Genomic DNA, 14324 nt, shown 5'->3' on the forward strand with positions numbered 1-14324 from the left:
TGTCTCACAACTGATCTACCGGTCTCACACAATACACCCATCCATGAAACTTCCACGAACGCTGCAACACTAGTGTATGCTAGCCATACATAATGCTGGACCCTATAGACTTTCGAACATCCCTATGGTTATGGGTTTTATGTACTCTAACATCCCTATGGTGCACATACAATCCTAATGCTTTGGATCTAAGTTTTCTCTAGTCGTGCAACGTTCATTTTTCCAAAGCATGAAGCCTAAATAGCATACAACTTGATATTTGAATCATAAAATAAATTAGATGGTTACCTCTTTGTTGTATCTTGTAGAACTTAGATTTATGAGAGCTTAGCACCTCAAATGTGATACCTCAGATGGTTCACAAAACACCACCAACAATTGGAGGATAATGAGAGAGAGGCTAGGAGACACAAATCAGCTAGGGTTTCACCTTGGAACTCTTGAGAGCCAATTTTAGCAAGTACGAGTTCAATTTATAGTGTGGAATCCATAGGGTTTCATATATAAAACCCTAAAACCTTTGGTAATCCAGTGATCCATATGATAGGCCTTTTGGACTAACTCTTCATGGAATTTCACATAGAATGTAACACCCGAAAATTCAAGCCAATTTAAACTTTTAAAAACATTTCAAATCCATAAAACATTACAAACTTGTTTTCAAAATGTATCGTATCAGAGTATCCCAGAAACAAATTCATGAAAAGTGAGGAGTTGTACGATCACGCCTTTGCCTTGCCATGTTCCTCTGAAGTACCTGAAACAATAAACTGAAACTGTAAGCCCGAAAGCATAGTGAGTTACCCCCAAAATACCGATACACATACAATCCACATAACGATATCAACAACATCATAACATAACAAACTAAACATAACAGCACGTAACAGACTCGAATACCCCTGGGCCCATAGTGTGAGTCTAGAATGCCTACCGAGCCCTCAGCTCACATTTGGATTGCCACCGAGCCCTCAGTACGAGTATGGAATGCCTACCGGGCCCTCAGCTCGTATCTGGACTGCTCCCGATTCCTCAGTATGAGTATGGAATGCCTACCGGGCCCGCAGCTCATATCTGGAATACTCTGGGGTTTGTTGGCTACCGCACGGAGCAGTACAACCTTAACCCATCCCACATAACATGTCGACATGTAACAGAAAAATCCACATACAGGACCAAACTATGGCCCATCCACAGCCTAATTCTCTAAATTGGGCTCGCACCCTCATATGGGTCTTACCCTAAGCCCATCAACATATTCCAGTCCATACGATTATTCTTGGATGGCCCATCAATAGTCCAATCGCCAAAGCCCAATAGGAAGGCCCAACTAAAGGCCCATGAGAAATTATGGTTTCACATAAAATAACAATTAGGGTTAAGTGTTTCTCACTTAACCCATTAAGGACATAATCCATTAAGTCCCTCACTTTACTAAATAAGTCTTATGATGTGATTGGGCTTAATACCTAATTCCATTCCTTTGGCCCAAATGTGGGTCCCGATAAGTCCAAGCCCATAATCCCAAAAATTAGGGTTTTATGCCATTAGGGTTTTCCAAACCCTACTAAAGGTTTCCTACCCAATCTTGGCCCATTAATCAATTGGTTGGGCTTTTAGGTCACTTTGGGCCTCATTGGGCCCACTTGGGTTTCTTTGGGCCCATTAACATCCTCCAAACGAGGTCCAAACACAGTCAAAGCACACCGTCACCCGACACGGCGGCCGATGGCGGCAGGAGGCGGAAACCACCACCTCACGGTGGTGGTTAGACTTTTCTTTCATTATTCCACTTTGTTAGAATTCATAATACTATCTAATTAACACACACACAAACACTAATAAACACTCACACAAAATAACACCCTACAACAACATATACATCCTCCATGGCGGTTCTTGAGGCGGCAGGCACCATGGCCGGTAGCCATGGTGTTTTTTCCCCAGCAGCAGCAACTCGAGACACCTACAATTTATGAGATATGGATGCAACACACACATCCGATTAAGAACACACTCCATCCACCCTGGCAGCTCACGGTGGCGGCGGCAATAAGGAGAATGGCTAGTAGCAGTGTTTGTCAGCGACACCCTCCACACAAGCAACCGGCAGCAAGCGGCGGCGGCGGCTACTGTCTGACGAGTTACAAGGTGGATGATCATCAGAATGGTACCACCAACAGCTGAGTGTAGCTGTGAGTGGTGGCAGAAAAGAGAGAATAAGGAAAAAGGAAGAAGGAGAGGTGGCAACGGGGCACCCAGCTTCGTCGGGGAGTCCTCGTTAACGATTGGAGCGGCGGCGGAACTCCGACTTCCACAAAAATGGTGCGACAGCGGCGGGAGGTGAGAATTCGAAAACACCCGAAGGTCACCCGCTACCACCATCGGTCTTCAGCATCTTTGGTCAAGTGAATATCGTCGGAACTCATGGTCGATCGGAACATCAAGGGTGTCAAGTGGTGGCGGCTGGAGGGAATGGAGGCATGGAAGGTGGCGGCCGCAACAAGTTATTAGGGTTAGGGTTTAGGTTGCGAGGTGGCGATGGCAATATACCCGCTATATCCAAACTTTGGTCCATAATGACACTCTTAGTCCCTCCTTCCTTATTTTCTTTCAATATAAATCCCAAATTTACCATTTGACCCCTCCATGACAAATTCTTCCCAATATAGGTCCAAAATTTACCTTTTAGTCCTCAGATTCCAAATAATCTTTTCAATCTAAGCCCAATATTTACCAAACACCCCTTGACTTATGAAAATCTTTACAAATTAAGTCCCAAAATTACACTTTAACCCCTGGAGTTCAAATCTTGTCATTTGACTTCCCGAAACCAACACTTTATTAACTGTTATTCGATTTTAAGCTCAAATAATATAAAATAATAATAATAATTACTTCCCATGGTTCCTGATTTATTATCTAATTACTTTAATTAAAACGGGATGTTACACTCTCCCCCACTTAAATTTGATTTCGTCCTCGAAATCGTTTCTTATCATTCCTTACACGCCAAACAACTTGAGCTACTTGGCTATAATCCCGAGCATAACTCTAGCCTCTCCAAGGCAACCATATCTAACCCTTGCAGGGTTCTAAAATCAGGAAAATAAACAAATCCCTTACAATATGATCACAGTTACTCAATCCAAAATCTGGAGTCTCGAGATGGTCTGGCTTCCTAACAGACAGCCCACACTGGATCATTGCCGAGTTCATTGCACTTATCTCCCAACTAGCTACTCAACTACTAATAACCTGGGGTTGCCACCAGAAAGCATAACCACTTATCATACACTGCCACCTAACACACTTTTCTTGACAAGAGATTAGGTACTCCTTCAAGAGAAATTCGTTCTGATAACCAATTCCTAGCGATATAATGAACAACGAGATGTAAACTGGGAGATGAACCCTTTTGAATCAACACGACAATGTTTCCTTTGGTTTTCGAACCACATACATATAATAACCGGCACATAAGCCCAACACTCATACCTGGCCCAATCGGCCTCGGGCTGGAATACTAGGCATGCCTACAACGGGTCCAGTCATCCTCAGGATGGAATACCCTCGTAATCTACAAATGTTAAGTCCAATCAATCATAGGGTTCAGTCATCCTCGGGATGGAATACCCCAAATCATAATACCACTACATATGAAACTCGGGTCTAAACACATAACTTGAAGTTCAAGGACATACCGTTGTATTTCGCACAAATCTTGTGATTCCTCGTAGCCGATTACGGCTCGCCCGAACCTCAACAATGTTTCCATTCCGAAAGCACTCCAATAGAAGAATGAGTTACTAGGATCACTAGGCCCACAACCTATGACTGGAATACCCCTACAAGGCCCTCAACATAGGTCTGGATTGCCTCTGAGCCCACAACATGAGTCTGGTATGCCCTACCTGGCCCTCAGCTCATGACTGGAATGCTTCTGATAAACTATCAACTTATCCAAAAGAAAGGCCTAACCAACGTTCTTCACAACACCAACCTGTGCTACCATGTTGAAATCCTACTATGCATGATCCACCTATAGAACAAGTTGCTTATCCAAGCAAAATCATGCAACCCTTGGTCGCACTCGACCCCAGAATAGAATAATAGACGAACTTTAGATCCAACTTGCAGACTATAACCACGACCTGATCACACGTACATCGAACCAACTCTAATGCCACCATATGTACACGTCGTTACACATAAAGAACCACTACCATTTACATAATTGGTAATCCTTAACTTCACATTCACTCGCCACAAAGCCCATACTGGATCTAGACTGGTCCGATTCTACCAATACAAAACTAGCCCATGAAGACTTCTACAATTATCCTGAAGGTTACCGCAACACGAGTCTAATACAAATAAAAAATTTATTTCACCATTGGGGAGAAACATACCCCCAAAGACTTAGGGAACATAAACACGCTACATAAGGGAATGGGTGCCATGCTCCTAGCTTCGCAATTGTCGCCTATTGAACCCCATTCGGAGAATTCCTGCTCCCTGAGGGTTCACCACTTAATGCCCGTCCAACCATTCTGGAAACCATAATCTGAGCAGCAACAGACAAAACCTTCAATGGCTGCTGCTCAACCTGATAATTGCCAATTCTCCCCCACTTAGAACACTGACCACCACCTACTGGTGTGAAGCCCAACATAACTTAGCTGACAATCCTTGATTCCTGAATGATCCCACACCCAAATCTCGAAGTCCAAAGATAGATGCTCCACTAGTACTTCAGCAACAAGCTATTTCCCCTTGGTGCTCTCATACGCCGATCAATAATGATTACTAAAAACCACTGAATCCTAACAATGTCGAATAATCATCCTATGGGACTCTGTCTGCAAACCTCCTACATAATACGCTTTTTCCCAAGTGCTCCAAACAAATCCCTAGCTCTCGAGCTCTAGAAATCATATCATTCAGGGTCTCGCACTCAGACTCACTAACCCGCTCAATCATTCATAGATGAACTGCTGTAACTGATGCAGCCTTTGCCCTAACCGGGCTGCAAAATACTCCCAAAACTTAGTCTCCAATCCTAAGAGTGAAATAGATTGCACAATCAATCCTTAACGCTCGATACAAGAGATCCAAGGCAAATTTGGACCTTACAACTACTTATGCTACCTCTCCCTGCCTGTGCTTACCAGCGCTGAGATACTGTCGCCAACCCCTGCAACTAAACTGACCCCGAGCTAGATACTACTTGATCTTGGGGTCACAAGCATGCTCACTCCTCGGAGCTTGAAAACTGAAAGGGCATTATCCTTGCCCTAGAAAACGACATTCCAATCCTTTCTTTTAACCATTCTACTTTCAGCTGCATAACTCCAACTGAACATCATCATTACTCCTTTCGAAGTCCTTGCGACTCGAATCTCGGCCTCAAACAAGACCCCCGAAGCCTCAAATCAGGAAACTCATATACCAACTTCTCCCGCTCAACCTGCAGAGTGTCATGAGTACGGAACATTTCCTTGATCCCAGGTAACTGCAGCTCTCTGCCCCTCAGAATACATCCCAATAACTAGTCCCCACCAATCCTTCGCCCCGGACCATAGCAGGTTCAGAGCGCGCCTGACCTTCTGGTCAGTAGAACATGAACATGTGAAGCAACATCCCTCCACGTCATATGGCCACCTCATGGCTATAACCGGGTCCTGAACCCTATCAAAAGTCAGGGCTTCGCATCATCGAATTCCAATACTGGAAAGCCTAACTGGCTCCTCCCCCTCCCGTTGTTACAGCTGCTATAGCTGCCACGACAATCGTCTCTGCACTAGCTGTATAGCGCTCGTCGAAATACTCGACCATAACGGTCTTGATAGACCTAAACATCTTCGACAACTGTCCCCGAACAATATCGATCACCTCCTCCCGGATGATCTCACTGACATGATCCTTTGACAACACTCGCCTATTGTGGCTGCCAACTCTCAATCCTGACCTGGATCCGTCTCAAGACGTATCGTAACCACCATTCTGGTAATTCACCATAAAGATCTCTGATAATCTATATAATGACAGGGGACGAACTCCCTACCTAACCCTAGGGGTTGTGACTTCCTTGATATGCGTATGGGTCCTGTGCTTTCAATAGTACGGGCCCATACTACCTTCCACACCTACCAATATTTGTCGCAAGTATTAACACAACACCCTAACCGTATACATAACCTGGAAAGCGCTCGATCCTCACTCCTAGAGGAAGGCTAATTGTCTCACAACTGATCTACCGGTCTCACACAATACACCCATCCATGAAACTTCCACGAACGCTGCAACACTAGTGTATGCTAGCCATACATAATGCTGGACCCTATAGACTTTCGAATATCCAATCCTACCCTAAGCTCCCAATCAAACTAGAACAGAACATAAGGCCAAATCAAACATTCTCAGGCTATAATATCTTGATTATGTATAACCGTGATTCATACACTAAGCAACTACAGTAATGATGTCAATCTCATATGAAGGAAACCCTAGGCTAGCAGGCATCATGTAATCAGGCAATACTATAATGCAATTCCTGAAGATCCCTAACATAGCACTAGCATGCTATTCTAACATATCACATAATCAAATACTGTATGGTATTTTGGGGTCTACTTACTGGCTCTGATTGATCGTACACCCTGCATCCTCCTTTAGTTATTTTGAAAACCATTTAAAACCATTTTGAAAATATTTCCTTGATTTGAGACTGGATTCACATGAATGTTCCTCCAATTCACTCAAACCAAGGCTCTGATACCAACTTGTAACACCAAAAAATTCAAGCCAATTTAAACTTTTAAAAACATTTCAAATCCATTAAACATTACAAACTTGTTTTCAAAATGTATCATATCAGAGTATCCCAGAAACAAATTCATAAAAAGTGAGGAGTTGTACGATCACGCCTTTTCCTTGCCACGATCCCCTAAAGTATCTGAAACAATAAACTGAAACTATAAGCCCGAAAGCTTAGTGAGTTACCCCTAAAATACCGATACATATACATTCCACATAACAATATCAGTAATATCATAACATAACAAACTCAACAGAACAGCACGTATTTACATATTGGAATACCCATGGGCCCACAGTGTGAGTCTGGAATGCCTATCGAGCCCTCAGCTCACATCTGGATTGCCACCGAGCCCTCAGTACGAGTCTGGAATGCCTACTGGGCCTTCAGCTCGTATCTGGACTACTCTCGAGTCCTCAGTATGAGTCTGGAATGCCTACCAGGCCCTCAACTCATATCTGGAATACTCTGGGGTTTGTTGGCTACCGCTAAGAGTAGTACAACCTCAACCCATCCCACATAACATGTCAACATGTAACAGATAAATGCACATACAGGTAATCAATCAGTATCACAGGTAGTCCTACCAACCTACCAAACTAGCATAACAACTGGCATACATTACTAACTCAAACTCAACATATTAGTAACTACTAAGATATCGAATCCAATGGGCCGGCCTTGGTGCCTTAGACCCCTTAGTATAGTGAGGATAACTCATCTGACACTGTTGAAGTCCTGCGGATGAAACTCTAGCTACTGGTTGACAGATTCCCGAATTGCCAACACCAAACAACACCCAATTAATAATTGGGTTCCAAGCCCAAGGTCCAACTCACACTCCAAAGGCCCAAAAGTCCAACTATGGCTCAAAGTCCCAACATATGGCCCAATTTTCCTAATTGGGTCCAAACCTTTATGTGGTCATAATCAAGACCCAACTACTTAGTCCAATCCAAACACTTGGCATTTCCAATGGCCCAATATCATATAATCATCAAGGCCCAAACTATAGCCCATCCATGGCCCAATTTTCTAAATTGGGCCCACACCCTCATATGGGCCTTACCCTAAGCCCATCAACATATTCCAGTCCATATGATTATTCTTGGATGGCCCATCAATAGTCCAATAGCCAAAGCCCAATAAGAACTTAATCCATTAAGTCCCTCACTTTACTAAATAAGTCTTATGATGTGATTGGGCTTAATACCTAATTCCATTCCTTTGGCCCAAATTTTGGTCTCGATAAGTCTAAGCCCATAATCCCAAAAATTATGGTTTTATGCATTTAGGGTTTTCCAAACCCTACTTAAGGTTTCCTACCTAATATTGGCCCATTAATAAATTGGTTGGGCTTTTAGGTCACTTTGGGCCTTATTGGGCCCACTTGGGTTTCTTTGGGCCCATTAACATCCCCCAAATGAGGTCCAAATGCAATCAAAGCACACCGCCACCCGACATGGCGGCCGGTGGCGGCAGGAGGCGGCAACCACAACCTCACGGTGGTGGTTAGACTTTTCTTTCATTATTCCACTTTGTTACAATTTACAATATTATCCAATTAACACACACACAAACACTAATAAACACTCACACAAAATAACACCCTACAACAACATATACACCCTCCATGGTGGTTCTTGAGGGGGCAGCCACCATGGCCGGTGGCTATGGTGGTTTTTCCCCGCCAGCAGCAACTTGAGACACCTACAATTTGTGAGATATGGCTGCAACACACACATCCGATTCAGAACACACTCCATCCACCCTGGCGACTCACGGTGGCGGCAACATCAAGGAGAACGATCAGAAGCAGCGGTTGTCGGCGATACCCTCCACACAAGCAACCGGCAGCAGGCGGCGGCGGCTGCTGTTGTGTGACGAGTTACAAGGTGGACGGTCATCAGAATGGTACCGCCAACAGCCGAGTGTAGCTGTGAGCGGTGGAAGAAAAGAGAGAAGAAGGAAAAAGGATGACGGAGAGGTGGCAGCAGCGCAGCCAGCTTCGTCGGGGAGTCCTCATTAACGATTGGAGCGGCGGCGACACTCGGACTTCCACAGAAATGGTGCGACAGCGGTTAGAGGTGAGAATCCGGCAACACCCGAAGGTCACACGCAACCGCCATCGGTCTTCGGCGTCTTTGGTCAAGTGAATGTCGTCGGAGCTCATGGTCGATTAGAACAGCAAGGGTGTCAAGTGGTGGCGGCTGGAGGGAATGGAGGCATGGAAGGTGGCGGTCGCAACAAGTTATTAGGGTTAGGTTTTAGGTTGCGAGGTGGCGATGGCTATATACTCGCTATATCCAAACTTTGGTCCATAATAAAACTCTTAGTCCCTCCCCTTATTTTCTTTCAATATAAATCCCAAATTTACCATTTGACCCCTCCATGAAAAATTCTTCCCAATATAGGTCCAAAATTTACCTTTTAGTCCTCAGATTCCAAATAATCTTTTCAATCTAAGCCCAATATTTACCAAACACCCCTTGACTTATGAAAATCTTTAAATATTAAGTCCCAAAATTTCACTTTAACCCCTGGAGTTCAAATCTTGTCATTTGACTTCCCGAAACCAACACTTTATTAATTATTATTCGATTATAATATAAAATAATAATAATTACTTCCCATGGTTCCTGATTTATTATCTAATTACTTTAATTAAAACGGGATGTTACACTCTCCCCCACTTAAATTTGATTTCGTCCTCGAAATCGTTTCTTATCATTCCTTACACGCCAAACAACTTGAGCTACTTGGCTACAATCCCGAGCATAACTCTAGCCTCTCCAAGGCAACCATATCTAACCCTTGAAGGGTTCTAAAATCAGGAAAATAAACAAATCCCTTACAATATGATCACAATTACTCAATCCAAAATCTGGAGTCTCGAGATGGTCTGGCTTCCTAACAGACAGCCCACACAAGATCATTGTCGAGTTTATTACACTTATCTCCCAACTAGCTACTCAACTGCTAATAACCTGGGGATCCCACCAGTAAGCATAACCACTTATCACACACCGCCACTTAACACTCTTTTCTTGACAAGAGATTAGGTACTCCTTCAAGAGAAATTCGTTCTGATAACCAATTCCTAGCGATATAATGAACAACGAGATGTAAACTGGGAGATGAACCCTTTTGAATCAACACGACAATGTTTCATTTGGTTTTCGAACCACATACATATAATAACCGGCTCATAAGCCCAACACTCATACCTGGCCCAATCAGCCTCGGGCTGGAATACTAGGCATGCCTACGATGGGTCCAGTCATCCTCAGGATGGAATACCAGATCATAATACCACTACATATGAAACTCGGGTCTAAAAACATAACTTGAAGTTCAAGGACATACCGTTGTATTTCGCACAAATCTTGTGATTCCTCGCAGCCGATTACGGCTCGCCCGAACCTCAACAATGTTACCATTCCGAAAGCACTCCAATAGAAGAATGAGCTACTAGGATCACTAGGCCCACGACCTATGACTGGAATACCCCTACAAGGCCCTCAACATAGGTCTGGATTGCCTCTGAGCCCACAACATGAGTCTGGTATGCCCTACCTGGCCCTCAGCTCATGACTGGAATGCTTCTGATAAACTATCAACTTATCCAAAAGAAAGGCCTAACCAACGTTCTTCACAACACCAACCTGTGCTACCATAGACGACATTCTGATCTACTAGAAAAGCCAGGAGGAGCATGGCAGGCACTTGCGAGAAGTGTTAGAAGTTTTGAAGAAGGAGAAGCTTTATGCGAAGTTCTCCAAATGTGATTTTTGGATTCGTGAGGTCCAATTCTTGGGTCACGTGGTCAACCAAGAAGGGATAATGGTTGATCCAGCGAAGATCGAAGCTGTGACGAAGTGGGAACAACCGAAAAGTCCCACAGAGATTCGAAGCTTTTTAGGATTAGCCGGATATTACCGAAGGTTTATCCAAGGTTTTTCTTCGATTGCTACTCCATTAACAGCTTTGACCCACAAAGGAGCTACTTATGCTTGGAGTGAGAAGCATAAAGAAGCATTCGAGAAGTTAAAGAAGAAGCTATGCGAGGCACCGATACTTTCTCTACCCGATGGAGTTGAAGACTTCGCTGTTTATAGCGACGCGTCTGGTGTTGGATTGGGTTGTGTTTTGACCCAAAGAGAAAAGGTGATAGCATATGCGTCTCGACAGTTGAAAGAGCATGAAAAGAATTACCCGACTCATGATTTGGAGTTGGCAGCGGTAGTTTTCGCTCTGAAAATATGGAGGCATTACCTCTATGGCACGAAGTGCAAACTTTTCACTGATCATAAGAGTCTCCAATACCTCTTTAATCAGAAAGAATTGAATATGAGGCAGCGACGCTGGCTAGAATTACTTAAAGACTACGACTGCGAGATACTTTACCACCCCGGTAAAGCTAATGTTGTTGCTGATGCTCTCAGTCGGAAAGTCAATCTTGAAAAGAAGAGGCCAAGAGCGTTGAAAATTGAAGTTGTCTCGACTATTGTGGAAAGTATAAGGAAAGCTCAAGAGGAGGCTTCTGAGAAAAATGACCGAAAGGAGGAACGTTTGGGTAAAACGTTGGTGTTTGGTACTAACGGTCATGGACTGAAGGTATTCCAAGATCGTATTTGGGTACCTAAGTCAGGAGGAATTAGGGATCTTCTGATGGAAGAAGCTCACAAGACCATGTACTCGATTCATCCGGGTAGCACTAAAATGTATAGGGACCTGAAACCCTACTACTGGTGGCCGACGATGAAGCTTGATGTTGCAAAGTATGTGGCCGAGTGTGTGACTTGTGCGAGAGTCAAGACACAACATCAGAAACCGTACGGGAGTTTAGAACCTTTGCCTGTGCCTATGGGTAAGTGGGAAGACATTGCTATGGATTTTGTCACTAAACTGCCCAGAACAAAGAATGGTCACGACATGATTTGGGTGGTCGTTGATCGATTCACTAAGAGTGCGCATTTCATAGCGGCCAGGGAGAAATGGTCTATGGAAAAGCTTGCGAATTCTTACGTGAAGGAAATTGTGAGGCTTCATGGTGTTCCGTTAACGATTGTATCGGATCGTGATAGCCGTTTCACCTCAAGGTTTTGGAAATGTCTACAAGAGGAAATGGGTACCAAGTTATGTTTAAGCACAGCTTACCATCCGCAGACTGATGGTCAGAGTGAAAGAACAATACAAACACTTGAAGATATGCTGAGAGCATGTACCTTGGAATTCCTAGGTAATTGGGATGAATATTTACCATTGGTAGAATTTTCCTATAATAATAGTTTTCACTCGAGCATTAAGATGGCACCTTATCAAGCTTTGTATGGACAGAAGTGTCGTACGCCGTCTTGTTGGCTTGAGGCTGGGGAAAAGCAGTTTATGGGACCGGAGATGGTTCATCAAACTGCTGAAAAGTTGAAAATAATTAGGGAAAGAATGTTAGCAGCTCAAGATCGTCAAAAGAGCTATGCTGACAAGAAGCGAAGACCGATGACTTTTGAGGTTGGAGATTCGGTTTTGCTTAAAGTCTCGCCGTGGAAGGGACTTATAAGATTTGGTAAAAGGGGAAAGTTGAGTCCAAGGTTTATTGGACCTTTTAAAGTCCTTCAGAGGATTGGGAATCAAGCTTACAAGCTCGAATTACCCGAAGAGCTGAATGGAATTCACAACACTTTTCATGTGTGTTATTTGAGGAAGTTCACGGGAGAAGTTCCCGATATAATTCCAATTTCTGAATTGAGAATTGATGAGAACAAAAGGTTGATTGAAGAACCAGAGGCAATTGTTGACCGAAAGACTAAGAAGTTGCGACGCAAAATGGTTGGGTTAGTGCTTGTCCGATGGAAACACACGAATGGGCCGAATCTCACCTGGGAGACGGAGAGTGACATGTTGAGTCGCTATCCGCATTTGTTTGTTGATGTGTGATTCCGGGGACGGAATCATTCTAAGGTGGAGAGAATTGTAACGCCTGTGTTTCCGGGCTTGCCACTTTTAGCAATATAATAGTCTAGGTTGACCTTTGTAACCCGTTTTGAAATAATAAAAGTGTATTATTTGAGTATTATGTGTTTTGTGCTTAATTTCTTAATTATGTGGTTTGATTAATTAAGAATAAAAATAAGCGTCAAAATTTAAGTGTAAAATAAACTTAATATCTTTGGTTAATGTTGTAGTAATTGAAACGAGGTTTCCGAATATATATAGAACACCCAAATCTGACTTCGTATGAGGAAGTTATGATTTATCGAAGTTCCGGCTTAGCGATATACAGCCTGTTTTACTCGATTTGAGATCGAGCGGTTGTTAGCCAAAGCAATCTAAATGAGAATCGAAGATCTCATTGTTGGTATTGAAACGATAAAAAGTTAGGCGAGAACGGACGTCAAACGAAGAAGTTATGAATTTATAACGAAAGTTTCTGTCCCGGCCTATTAAAAATAAATAATAAAAATAAAGTCAAAATTTGCCGACGAAGTCTAAACGAAAGTCGTAGAGCGTGGTCTCACCTTCGCGTGGATATAAAGAACGTCGAAAACGGAATTCGTATGAAGAAGTTATGAATTTCCGAAGTTTATTAATCATTTTGTATTTATATTTAAATCAAAATTCGGAAGCATTATCCGAAGGAGTCACCGATCTGATCCGAGGTACGCCCCGCGTACTCGAGTACGCCCCGCGTACTCCGAGGGATGTCGACACTAGCACTCGAGCACTTCGGATACGTAAGCAATGACGTTTTGGGCAGTACGCCCCGCGTAACGCAGTACGCCCCGCGTACTCCGAGGCTCCAGCCTCTATATAAAGGAATCCGAAGACAGCCTTATGTCTTGTTCATTTTCTTCTCTTCTCTCTAGTCTTTTGCATCGTTTTTCGTGCCGAAGCTATCCCGAAGCCCCGGTATCATACTCTAGCCCCGAGGCAAGTCCCGAGATCCCGAAGATCCCGAAAAGTGCGGTTCCCGAGTCGAAGCTCTGCCCGCGAGAAGTTCGATTTTTGAGAAGATCTTCCAGATCTGCTGTGGATTACTACTTCTATAAGCCGTAGTGCTGTCCGATCATCTTCTGATCAAGTGAGTGTGTAGTTATTTCTTCTAATACAATAATACGAAGTATTTTATATAAAAATACGTGCTATGTGTATATATTTGGTTGTGTTATGTGTGAATGAGTATTCACTCTCTTCTATCTTATAGATCTGCTTATTTCTTTATGAGATATGTGTTATGTGTGTGTGTGTGCCCCATCTGTTATGTGATATATGTGTTGATTAAAGCATGCTATACAGGTTTTCTTTAAACTATGTATACAAATGTATATTTTTATCTACTAATATGTTGGGTAGAACATGGGTAGACAGTTGGTGTGTAATAAACAGATGAGAGGCCTCGTTGTTGTTTGATTGAGTCATCTAGCGGAGTTTAGATGACGACCACTGGCTATTCTAGACAGTCTTGTGGAAACATTAGCAGGTTCGCCACCTGTAGGTGTTAATG

Source organism: Lactuca sativa, chromosome 8, assembly GCF_002870075.4.
Source record: "Lactuca sativa cultivar Salinas chromosome 8, Lsat_Salinas_v11, whole genome shotgun sequence".
Lineage (NCBI taxonomy): Eukaryota > Viridiplantae > Streptophyta > Magnoliopsida > Asterales > Asteraceae > Lactuca > Lactuca sativa.